The 12251-nt window shown below is 40.2% G+C and overlaps 1 protein-coding gene and 1 pseudogene across 2 annotated transcripts in view; one reads left to right on the top strand and one right to left on the bottom strand.

Moving 5' to 3' along the window:
* SLC5A1 (solute carrier family 5 member 1) overlaps positions 1 to 12251 on the bottom strand; it is an 86121-nt gene that overhangs the window by 52269 nt on the left and 21601 nt on the right. The gene's annotated exons all lie outside the window — the stretch shown is intronic.
* LOC116150087 (small nucleolar RNA SNORA18) lies at positions 5351 to 5494 on the top strand (annotated as a pseudogene).

The raw sequence follows: 12251 nt of genomic DNA on the forward strand, positions 1-12251 counted from the left end.
AATTAAAACAACAATAAGATACCACTACACACCTATTGGTATGGCCAAAATCCGAAACACTGACAAAACGCTGACAGGAATGTGGAACAACAGAAAGTCTCATTCATTGTTGGTGAGAATGTGGTGGTGATGCCACAGTTTGGCAGTTTCTTACAAAACCAAACATAGTCCTGCCATATGACCCAGTAATTATGCTCCTAGGTATTTACCCAAAGGAGTTGAAAACATGTTTGCAAAAAAAGAAAAAAGAAAGAAAGAAAGAAACCTGCACACAGTTGTTTATAGCATGACTGCTAAAATTTGGAAGCAACAAGAGGTCCTTCAGTAAGTGAATGGATAAATAAACTGTGGTACAACCAGATGATGGAATATTATCCAGTGATTAAAAGAAATATTCTGTCAAGCCAAGAAAAGATATGGAGGAGTGTCAAATGTATATTAGTAAGTGAAAGAAGCCAATCTAAAAAGGCAATTACTATGTAATTCCAACTATATGATTTTCTGGAAAAGGCAAAACTATGGAGACATTAAAGAGATCAACAATTGCCAGGGTTAGAGAGGAAAGCAGAATGAATAGGAGATGCAGAATTGTTAAGGCAGTGAAATTATTCTGTGCAATACTCCAGTGGTGGATACATGTCATTATGCATCTATCAAAACTCATAGAATGTGCAATGCCAAGAGTGAGCCCTAATGTGAACTGTGGACTTTGAATGGTAATGATATATCAGAGTAAGTTCATTGATGGTAACAAATGTACCATTCTGGTGCAGAATGTTGACAGTGACTGAGACTGTGCATGGGGGGGAGAGGGGTACATGGAAATTCTCTGTACTTTCAGGTCAATTTTGCTATGAGCCTAAAACCACTCTAAAAAAAAATCTATCTAGAAATTATACATGCACATACCCTTTGACCCAACAACAAAGAATTTATGCTACAGATAGGCGTACATCAGGGCAAATGACATATGTTCAAAGTTATTTATTGCAGCACTATTTGTAATGGGCAAAGATTAGAAGCAACCTAAATGCCCATCCATCAAGGACTGGTTAAATATATTACAGTTTATCTACTTAATGGAATAATACTATGCAGTCATTAAAAATAAAAAGGAAAGTTCTTGTATATTAATATGTATTGATCTCAAAGATTTTTTTTTTAGGTTAAAAAAGCAAAGTGTGCAAAACAACATGTAGTATGCTAAAACTGGTGTAAAATGTCAGGGGGTCAGGGAGGAATATTGGTACATATTTACTTACATGTACAATTTAAAAATCTCTTGGATTTTTAAAACTGGCAAACTGGCAAAATTGATTGCCTTCAGGGAGAATATTTGGATGACTAGGAGAATTTGTATATATATGTTTATATACTTTATGAACCATGAGAATGTATTGTTTATTGGATCAGTAGATAGTAAGAAGGAAGGAGGAAGAGAAAAAGGAAGAAAAGGAAGATAAACACTACACTAAGATCACTGAATATTCAAGTATTGGGGGACCAAAGAGATCTTCCAACTTGACTCCATAATACATTCGCTAGTTCCACAAATAAATCTTGAGTGTCCTATATATGCCTGTCACTGTCGCAGGTGCTGCAGACAGCAAGACGCAAAGATGTAGGGGTGTGCAATTCCAATGGGGAAAGACCTTACAATGAGAAACTGAGACCCAGAGAATGGACAGACCTTGTCGAAGTTGCCCAGATTGTTGGTGGAAGAGCTAGGGCTGAAACCCAGGTCTGCAGCCTCCTGTCTGGTTTTATTATCTACCCTGGGCTTAAAGTACAGTGAAGGAAATAGACTTGATTATTCAGGTAATGCTTACAAGTGTAAAGATAAGTGAACCACAAAACTGGCTTCCCAGAAGGAGATTTCCTCTCCTACATATGCTTTCTAAAGGTCATAATCATTGCCAGACAATGGAAAGATCTCCATATGCTACAGAATACTACTTTCAACCTCCATTCACATAAACAAATATTTAGGAGTCATTATAAATTAACACTGTTCACACACACACACACACATTTCCAAATGATGATTTGTGTGCCCTTACTGAGGCACCAAAAATGCTAAGACAAATTAATAAGGCACAGATTCAGCTTATAAAAAATGATCTTCTGACAAAAACAAAAACAAACAAACAAACAAAAACAAAGCGTAAATACAGGACAGAAATAGACTCATAGACAGAGAATACAGACTTGTGGTTGCCAGGGGGGTGGAGGGTGGGAAGGGATAGACTGGGATTTTAAAATTGTAGAATAGATAAACAAGATTACACTGTATAGCACAGGGAAATATACACAAAATGTTATGATAACTCACAGAGAAAAAAATGTGACAATGAGTGTGTATATGTCCATGAATGAAAAATTGTGCTGAACACTGGAATTTGACACAATATTGTAAAATGATTATAAATCAATAAAAAATGTTAAAAAAAAAATGATCTTCTGTCTGAGCAAAGGGAAAAACCGAACCTACAGTCAAATATCATTGATCCTTGGGATTTTCTCAGGATCTTAGGTAAACTCCTCAACTGGGGTTTTCTAAGTTTGTGAAATCCTATCAGGAAGCAAGAAGAACAAAGGAGTGTTCATTCTCACTACACTGAATGACAAAGATGTAACAATCAAAGGCCTAGGGCTTATCCTAATGTTTTTGGCTGACTTTGATTAAAGTATCACAGAACATGTACAAAAATGAAACCGTATATACACAAACACATATAAACATCCCCACAAATATATACCCACAAAGACGTACACACAAACATCCACCCCAAACACAGAATAAAAGTCTGAGATAAAGAACTATCAATTCTAAATCGGCTACACTTGGGGAAAGAACTACTGTGATGATGTTTCAAAATGCAAAACCCTGAAATCTTTGTCTTTGGAGTGATTCTATGATTGGTGGAGGGCCTGCTGTTTGACCGTCCAGCTTCATATCGGCTCTGACAGGTAGGTAGAACAGGGAATTGACCCTTGCTGAGACTGCAACTGCTGATGGGTGAGAAGAGGTGGTTCAGGTTGTGTGGGAAAAGTGCAGAAGCCACAGTGAGATTTTTTTTATATGGGCTTAGGCCATGGATCCAACCGTAAGGCCTCATTCTTAATGGAGGGCCACCACAAAGCCCATTTCCTCTGCCATCCAGCCAGCGGTCATCACAGGTCCCAGTTTAATCTCTTGTTTTGACTCATCCTGAGTCACTCCCTGGTTGTTTCCCACTTCCACTCCTTGAGAAGGCACTTGGGTAGGAGATCTTCAGTATTCTTCAGTTATTGTTTCATGTGAAAGAGCTATGAGCTCTTTGGGGCAAAGGCCTCTTCAAATTACCGACTGTCATTAACATTGTGATTACGCCCACATAGCCCTGATATGGGAGGGCTGCCTTTGCTTTCTTGAGCACTGGGAGCTGCTGGTGGGTGGCCGTGAGGGCCAATTCCTTTAATGCCTGAATCAGGCATGTGTCAGGTTTTCAATTTCCACAACCTCTAAGAATAATAGGCTTTTCAGGCCAAAAGGGGTTAAGAGCATTCAACTTACCCCCTCGTTTTATAGTGGAAATTGTGACTCAAAGAGGAAGGGTGATTTGTCCAAGGACATGGCCTGATCTCTGAGCTCCTAATCCAATGCTCTGCATTCTTCTCCAAAAACTTTGTTCAAAACAAACTCTTACAATTTCTTATGAAGTTAAACCTACACCTAGCCTATGACCCTGCAATTCCACTTGTAAGTATTTATTTGAGAGAAGTGAAAACATATGCTATGGTCTAAATATGTCCCCCCACAAAATTCATATGTTGAATTCTAACCCCTAAAGGTACTGGTATTTGGAGGTGGGGCCTTTGGGAGGTGATTAGGTCATGAGGGTGATGCACTCACGAGTGGGATCAGTGCCCTTATAAAAGAGGCCCCGGCTAGGCCTTTCCACCAGGTAAGGACACAGTGAGAAGATGCCAGCCCTGAACTAGGAAGAGGGCCTTCACCAAAATACAACCATGCTGGCAACCTGATCTCAGACTTCCAGCCTCTGCAACTATGAGAAACAGACTAAGACAACACATATCCACAAAAAGACATACACAAATGCTTACAACAACTTTATCTATAATAGCCAGAAATTAAATACAAACAACCCAAATATCCATTAACAGGTAAACTGATAAACAAATGGTGGTATATCCATTCAATGGAATACTACTCATCAATAAAAATGAACAAACTACACAGTACAATCTGGATGAATCTCATAGACATTGAATCAGGAAAGTAGGGCAAACATAAGAGAGTACATACTGCATTATTTCTTTTGTATATAGTTCTAAAAGAGGCAAAACTAATCATTAGTCTATAGTGATAGAAAACAGAACATAGTTGTCTAGGGCTGGAAAGGGTCAATTGGCTGCAGAGACATATGAGAGAAACTTCTGGGGCACAGGCAATGTGCTATATCTTGATTGAGATGGTGGTTCCATGGGTATAAAATTTGTCAAAAACTCACCAAACTGACAATAAAAAATTAAATTTTTAAAAAATTTTTAAAAACTCACCAAGCTGTACATTTAAAATCTGTTTATTTTACTGCATGTAAACAGTACTTTAATAAAGTTAATTAATAAAAAGATAAGCTCTTACACTTTCACTGCTCCTTTCTGTTCACACGGCACTTTCCAACCTCTCACCTCACAATCATCTCACAACAGCCTTGTGACGTCAGCAAGGTAAGGCTGAGGACACCATCTCCATTTTACAGGAGAGAAAACTAAGGCTGAGAAGCAGCAGCAGCCTCAGCCACCTGGGCCAGGTACTCAAAGCACTTCTGTGGTCACAGGACCTGGAGAGCATAGAGTTGAACCCTCACTTGTCAGACAGACACACTGTGGCTCAGAGAGACAGGAACTTGTGAGTCCTCCAGCAAATAAGTGGCAGGACTGGGACTTGGGCCCTAGACCCCCATCTCCTGGCTCAGTGTGCTCCCCCACCCACTGCACTTTTGCTCCACTCTTCTTCTGTCTCAGGCCAGAGCCTGCTTCTGCTGCCTGAGAGGCCCTCAAATCCCTCTGGGGGCTCCAAGCCTGACTTCCTCATGCTAAGCCCCAAATCCCAGTTCTGCACTCTTCCCCATGTGAATTCTGGGCTCCTCAGGCCCTACCGTCAGCTAGTTGTCAACCCACTCAAGAGTTCATCCACAAGGTGGTTTCTTATAAAGAATTCCCAGCATTATTCCACCCAAGGACACCTGCCACCAATGAAAGAGTAAGAATTTAGTAATCAAAGAAAAAAATTAAAATAAGATTAAAGTCCTATCAGTTTCCACTTATAAAATTGTCAAATGTCATTGAGGTCTACCCCAATGGAGATTTTTCTGTAGACCTACATCATTGGGAATGCCTCATAGAGTAAATGCATGGTTTCTTTTACTCACAGAATTGTGTGAGTAAATTATGTGTTAGACCTGTGGGAAAGAACTATAAGGCAGAGTAGCAACACTATGACTAAACTGTCAGACTTCTTTTATCTTAGGTATTGGTGTATCCCAATGATCTGTACTATTCTAGGGTGTGATAGCTTAGGGGTGAACATGATTTGAACTTATACAAGTTTAGAGGTTGTCTAAAATTCAGAACCAGGCAGATCCATGTACTCTGACCCTAAACATGGCCCTAAAGCAAAGTACTTGAAGAGATTGGATCCCTAAGATTACAGTTGGGGAATTTTGGAAGTCTGTCCGTATTCCGGAGAACACTGTGTATGTGTGTTAGGGTGTGTTAGCCAGGACAAATCCTAAGAAGTAGGAGAAAGGAGAGAAAGCATTCAGGACAGGGGAGCAGGGCCAAAGGAGAGGGCAAAATTCAAGGCCTTGCACCAAACCCCCACTCCCTGAAACCCAGAAAATGGTCCTCCAGGAGACCATTGTTAGAATAATAGCAAAAGAGCCTCATTAGGCAATGGTTGCTATCATTTATTGAGCACTGTGTAAGTGCTTTACAATCATTATCTCCTTTAATCCTCACAGCACCTCTATGGGATAGGTGCTAATATCCTCAATTTGTACTTAAGGAAACTGAGACAGAGAGATTAAGTAACTCATGAAAGACAGAAATAGAATTTCAACCCATTGCTTTTAACCACACATTAAAAATATGTGCCTACAAAGAATATGTATATCAAATCACTGCATTACACACTTTAAATCTGTATAATTTCATTTGTCAATTATACCTAAATAAAACTGAAAAAAAAAGAAAAGAAAAATTGGGCCCAGAGAGGGTGTCTTATGGAGAAGGGGAAAAAATACCCTAGGAAGGAACTCAAATGCTGAATTCCAGTCCCTGCACCACCCCTGACTCACTGGGTCACCCTGACAAATCTTTTTCTGTCTAATCTACTGCTCCTCTGTGGGGCCATGAGATTCTCACCACCCACCTCCACCAACATCACCCTGATTCCTCAGCCCATAGGCTTCCTTCATCCTCTCTGGGGTCCCAGTATCATGCTACTGATCCCCTCTTCCCAAATTTCCAGCTGGGCCAGACTTAGGCTCTAACTGGGGCCCAAACCTTGATGGCCTGTGGGTTGAGGGACAGAGAGGAAATTCCTGGGAGCTCTGCTCAGCTCAGGACCCTTGGCTCTTTTTCTACGACCTTTAGCAAAGCCCGTATCTTGAGCCTTATCACATAATGAGTTTGGTACTTTCATAGGCCAATAAATCACACACTCCCCTCTCAGATGGTGCACAATTCAGGTGATAACCTCAGTCATACCAACATACCCTCCACTGCAAAAATGTTTAAGGAAGCAGAGTTTCTAATACTGTTATCACAGCTCCCTGATTACACACATGTCACAAAGACATCACAGCTCCTCAGTTACCTCACTGAGGGGCCCAGAGCTGAAGTCTTGCCAAAGTCAGCTGGTCACCCCCAGGAAGACAACTGGTCTGCATTTCCAAATATTCTCACCCTGGTTGCAACTTGCTCAGCTTCTTCCAAAGACCTGGAATTCCATGGCTTGACTGTGAGCCCTGGAAATGCCACTAGACGTGGCATGACTCGTCCTCCACTTCTCATAAATGGGTCACTAAGGCTCAGTGAGACCACATGGCTCAGGTAGAACCAGAACTCCAGCCTTCTGCCCCCATGCTGCTTCCTTGATGCTTGCCCCATTTCACACTTCAGCTGGTTTCTGGGCCCATGGAATTGGCCTCTGAAATGCCTCTTCTAGTGTTTTCCTCACCCCTTCCCCTGACAGCCTCCAGACCATCATCTCTCCCCAAACTGTCACTGCAAATCCTTGTGGTCTCCTTCCTCCAAGTCTCCTCTTTCTACAATCCATCCTGGGCAATGTGCCAGGTCACTCTCAGACCTGAAAATTATCAGGGGCTCTCCTTTCCTGCCAAAGAAAAACCAAAGCCTTGGCCTGGTGTTCGAGGCCCTTCACCATCTGATGCCAGCTTGCTAACAGCTTCTCATCCCTCTCCACCTCCTCTCCCGACAGACCCTAAGCTTAGCCCAAATCATCTGGTTGTTGATCCAGTATCTCTCTTCTGCTTCTGCATTTAGCCAGTGCTGTTACCTCCACTGAGTGTGCAGGACAGTCCTGCCCACCACCCACCTTCACCTCCACCTGCCCAACCTACCTTCTTACAAGGCTTGGTTCAAATGTCCTCTCACCTCAAGAAGCCTTTCCATACTTCATTCCCAAAGTAAGTAATTGCTCCTTCTTTGGGACCCTGTGAGAGATGGGCCTTAAACCTTAGGTATTTAGATACCTGTTTTCTCTCCTAATAGGACACAAACCTTCTTAAAACCAGAATATGTATTGGTTTGTTTGTATGTTTCCCACAGGCCCAGCATGGTACCTTTTATTCATTGATTAATTCTTTCATTAACAATTTGCTGAACAGAATGTTGGAGTCCAAGCAACCTAAGCATGAGTCCAAGCTCTCTCACTTGCTAGTAGTATGACTTTGAATAAAGTACTTAACCATTCTAAGCCTCAGTTTTCTGCTCTGAAAAATGGTTCACAAAGTTATTGTAATGATTAATGAGGTAACATACGGTATATGCTCAGCACAATGCCTGAAACATACTGAGTATTCAATTAATAAGGCAATACTACTAATAATGAAAATAAACCTAGCTCCTGCTGTGTGCCTGGAATTATGGAGACTGCTGGGGATACAGAGATAGATAAAACTAGGCCCACGCCTTTGAAAACTCAGAGACCAGTCGGGAAGCAGACAACATGGAAAGAGCTGACCTCCGTATCACATAGGGTGATAAGTGTGTGACAAAGACACCCACGGGTTGTTCTAGAACTTCCAGAAAGGGCACTGAACTGGGGCTGTGTCCTGGAGGCAGGCGCTCAGGGAAAGCTCTCCAGAAGAGTGATGTAAGCAGTGTCTGGAAAGACCAGTGGTAATGATCCAGGGCAATGGGGCAAAATGGATAAGTGGGGTGGAAGGCACAGCATGAGACCAGGAGCACAGAGGCAAGTTGGAGCACCCCAGCACCCTGCACACAGCTGGTGCTCAATAAATGTCTGCCAAACAAGAGGCAGCCTGAGGTGGAGGGCAGAGTCCTGGGATTCTCTGCCACAGTCATGGAGTGCAACCTTGGGGAAGTCACACTCCTGCCCTGAGCTCCCTGTTCTGAGATGATCCGTGAGGTTGACCCCCATTCCATGATGCCAAGATTTGGGAAGGAATGGTGGGCCTTTGGCTGGTGCACCCTTGTTCCTCTGAGTCAGGCAGGGGCACATTTTTACCTGCTCAATTCAGGAGGAGTTTGGCCTAAGAGGCTGGCACCACCCTCTTTAAGTCACACCTGTCTCTGAAGCAAGACACACTAATCACCTTACGAGCATTGTCACACCCTATTCCTGGGAAATATTCCTCTTCATAGCTGGGGTGGGGAGCCCAGATACTCCAGGGAGCAACCTGGCCTCAGATTCTACCCATAGGACACCTGAGGTGGAATAGGGACAATCACTGAATTCAGAGCAAAAATAAGCAACTTCAGTGAGTGTAAATTTGGTTAATCTGGTGAGAAACAAATAAATTACATTTTAAAACAATCCTTTTTGAGGGAAAAGTACTGATTTATATAAAACTAGTCAATTTTGTCAATTCAGTATTTTCTTCCAATTTTATTAAGATCAATTGGTATTACCACTGTGTAAGTTTAAGGTGTACAACGTGATGATACGATACATGTATATACTGCAAAGTGGTAACCACATAAGGTTAGTTAACACCTTCATCACCTCACATAATTATCTTTTTTTGGTGAGAACATTTAAGATCTACTACTTTAGTAACTTTCAACTATATAATAGTTCAATATTAAATTATCTATTTAGTTTTTTTTAAGTCATGTGTGATTAAAGAAATCCATTTGAATTATTGTGTCATATAACTCCAAAAGTCTGGTTGGTTCTTTCCATTTTTATTGGTTCAGTATCGTATATGGCCCTAGAGAAAAGGTGATAGACCAAATCTCAACCACAGCACACATTAACGATTGACAAACACAAGGACAGCAACTTGAACATCCAGCCGCTCCAAGAAGGGAGGGGAAGGAAGATGTGGAGAAGGCAGGTTTTGAATTACCTATGGTATCTCTAACAAATTACCACAAACTTGGTGGTTTATGACAACACACAAATTTGATTCAAGTGATAGAAAGCCAGTTTAAGCATACCTAAGGGAAAACACAAGCAAAAAGCAGTGTGAGCAACATATTTGTATATTCAACAAAATTATGGAAAGGGCAATGGGGAGCTGGATGTATGCATGACTGGATCTAGAAACAAATGTCAAGTCTTCCTTGTTCTAACTCTGTACCTCATCTCTGCTTCTATGTTGACCATCAAACTGTAGTCACTGAGCCTTCACATCTGGTATGGAATGTGATCACTATTGAAAAGCATTTTAAATCAACCAGGATTCAAAAATAAGCACTATTAACAGTCTGCTTTTCAGGTTTTATGTATGTTATTGTACGCACGTACAACACGTCTTAATGCACATGCTCTTGTGCACACACATACGCAGAAGCATACATAATTATTTAGGGAGCATTTATTGTGTATGTATATTTTGCTCTGCTTTTGTTACTTAGAACTTTTTATGAAGATTTTCCTTGCTATTAAATTTTATTTGAAAATGAAAAAAATCTATTCTTACAGACTCGAAGGTCAGAGTCTGAAATCAGTTCCACAGGGCTGAATCAAGCAGGGCTGCACTCCCTCCAGTGGCGCTAGGAGAGAATCCATTTGCTTGCTTTTTCCAACTCCTGGAACTGCATTCGTCACAGACCATGGCCCCTTTGTTCACCTTCAAATTCTTCTGTGCCAAAATTTCCTCTGTGTCCCTCTTACAAGAATACTTGTGATGCAATTGGGCCCAGTCAATCCCAAGTAATCCAAGATAATCTCCCAATCTTAAAATCCTTAATTTACTCACAACTGCAAAGTCCCATATCAAGTAAAATTCACAGGTTCTGAGGATTCAGACGTAGGTATCTTTGGGGACCATTATTCAGCCTCCCACTACAGAGAAGCCACCAGCAGGAGGAGACACGTCTCACATGCAGGCCCAATGAGAAGGAGGCAGTCAAGCCAGTTACTAGACCAGAGTCACATCCACATTCTTGTGAAAATCATGAGTTAAAAAGAAACTACCTGTTAGAATGGCTATTATCAACAAGAACAAAAAAAAATGGTAAGTGTTGGGAGAAAGTAGAGAAATTTAAATTCTTATGTACTGTTGATAGAAATGTAAAATGGTAGCACCATTGCAAAAAAATATTATAGAGGGTCTTCCAAAAATTAAAAATAGAATTACCATATGATCTGGCAATCCCACTTCCAGGTATATATCTAAAAGAAATCAGGGTCTCAAAGCGATCTCTTCACTCTCATTTTAACAGCCAAAATATGGAAACAACCCAAATGTGTCCACTGACAGATGACTAGATGAATGAAATGTGGCATACACACAAAAACATATACACATACACATGAGGGATATTATTCTTCCTTTAAAAAGAAGGAAAATCCTGCCAGTTGAGACAACAGGTATTAACCTGGAAGACATAATGCTAAATGAAATAAAGTCAGTCACAAAAGGCCATATATCATATGGTTCCTCATATATGAGGCATCTAAAATAGTCAAAGATATAGTGGACAATAGAATGGTGGTTACCAGAGAACAGGGAAGGTGGATAGGGAAAGTTGTTATTTAACAGGTATAAAAGCACAGTTACACAAGATGAGTAAGTTCCAGAGGGCTGCTGTACAACATTGTGCCTATGATTAACAATAAAATAGTGTGTACTTAAAAATCTGTTAAGTGTTCTTACAAAAACAAAAAGGATACAAGTAAACTTTTGGAGGTGATGGATATGTTTATTCCCTGGATTGTGGTAATGCTAACATAAGTGTTCATGTCCAAACTCAACAAGTTGCATTATATTAGTTATGCACAGTTTTTTGTATACCAACTATACCTCAATAAAGCTTGGGTGGGGAGAAGAAGCAACTACCTGAGGACCCTAAAAAATAAAGCAAGCAGGTTGTAAGGAAGTCAAAATCTGAACAATGACCAATATGGTGGCAATGAATCTGACAACAGATAGACCTGCTCCCAAAGAAATGCTAAAGGAAATCCTTCAAGCTGAAGAGAAATAATCCCAAAGGAAAATCTGAAATTTCAGGAGTGAAGAAAAAGCAACAAAAATGGCAAATATCTGGGTAAATGTAATAGAATATTGTTGCCCTCTTAAGACCTCTGAAATATGTATGACTTTTAAAAGCAAAAATTATTACATTGTCTGGGGTAATTTTAATGTATATATGTTTAATATAGATGACACCTATAATATAAAGGGGAGAATATAAAGTAATCTATATGGTAGTCAGGTTTCTATCTGTTAGAAAATAAAACAGACTATGAAAAGTTTGGTATGTATATTATAACCTCTATAGCAACCAATAAAAAATACAAAGAGATAAAGTTAAAAACCCAAAAGATAAATTAAAACCTATATAGATAAATAGGAAATCTCAACATAATAAAGATATCGATTTCCCAAAATTTATCTGTAGATTTATATACTTCCTACAAAATCCCTGTAAGGGTTTTTTGTTAAAAAAAAAAAGTTCATTCTAAAATTTATATGAAAAGACATAGACCCTAGAATAACTAAAACATTCTTGAAAGAGAAAAATAA

The sequence above is a fragment of the Camelus dromedarius genome, chromosome 31 (genome assembly GCF_036321535.1).
Source record: "Camelus dromedarius isolate mCamDro1 chromosome 31, mCamDro1.pat, whole genome shotgun sequence".
NCBI classification, from domain to species: domain Eukaryota; kingdom Metazoa; phylum Chordata; class Mammalia; order Artiodactyla; family Camelidae; genus Camelus; species Camelus dromedarius.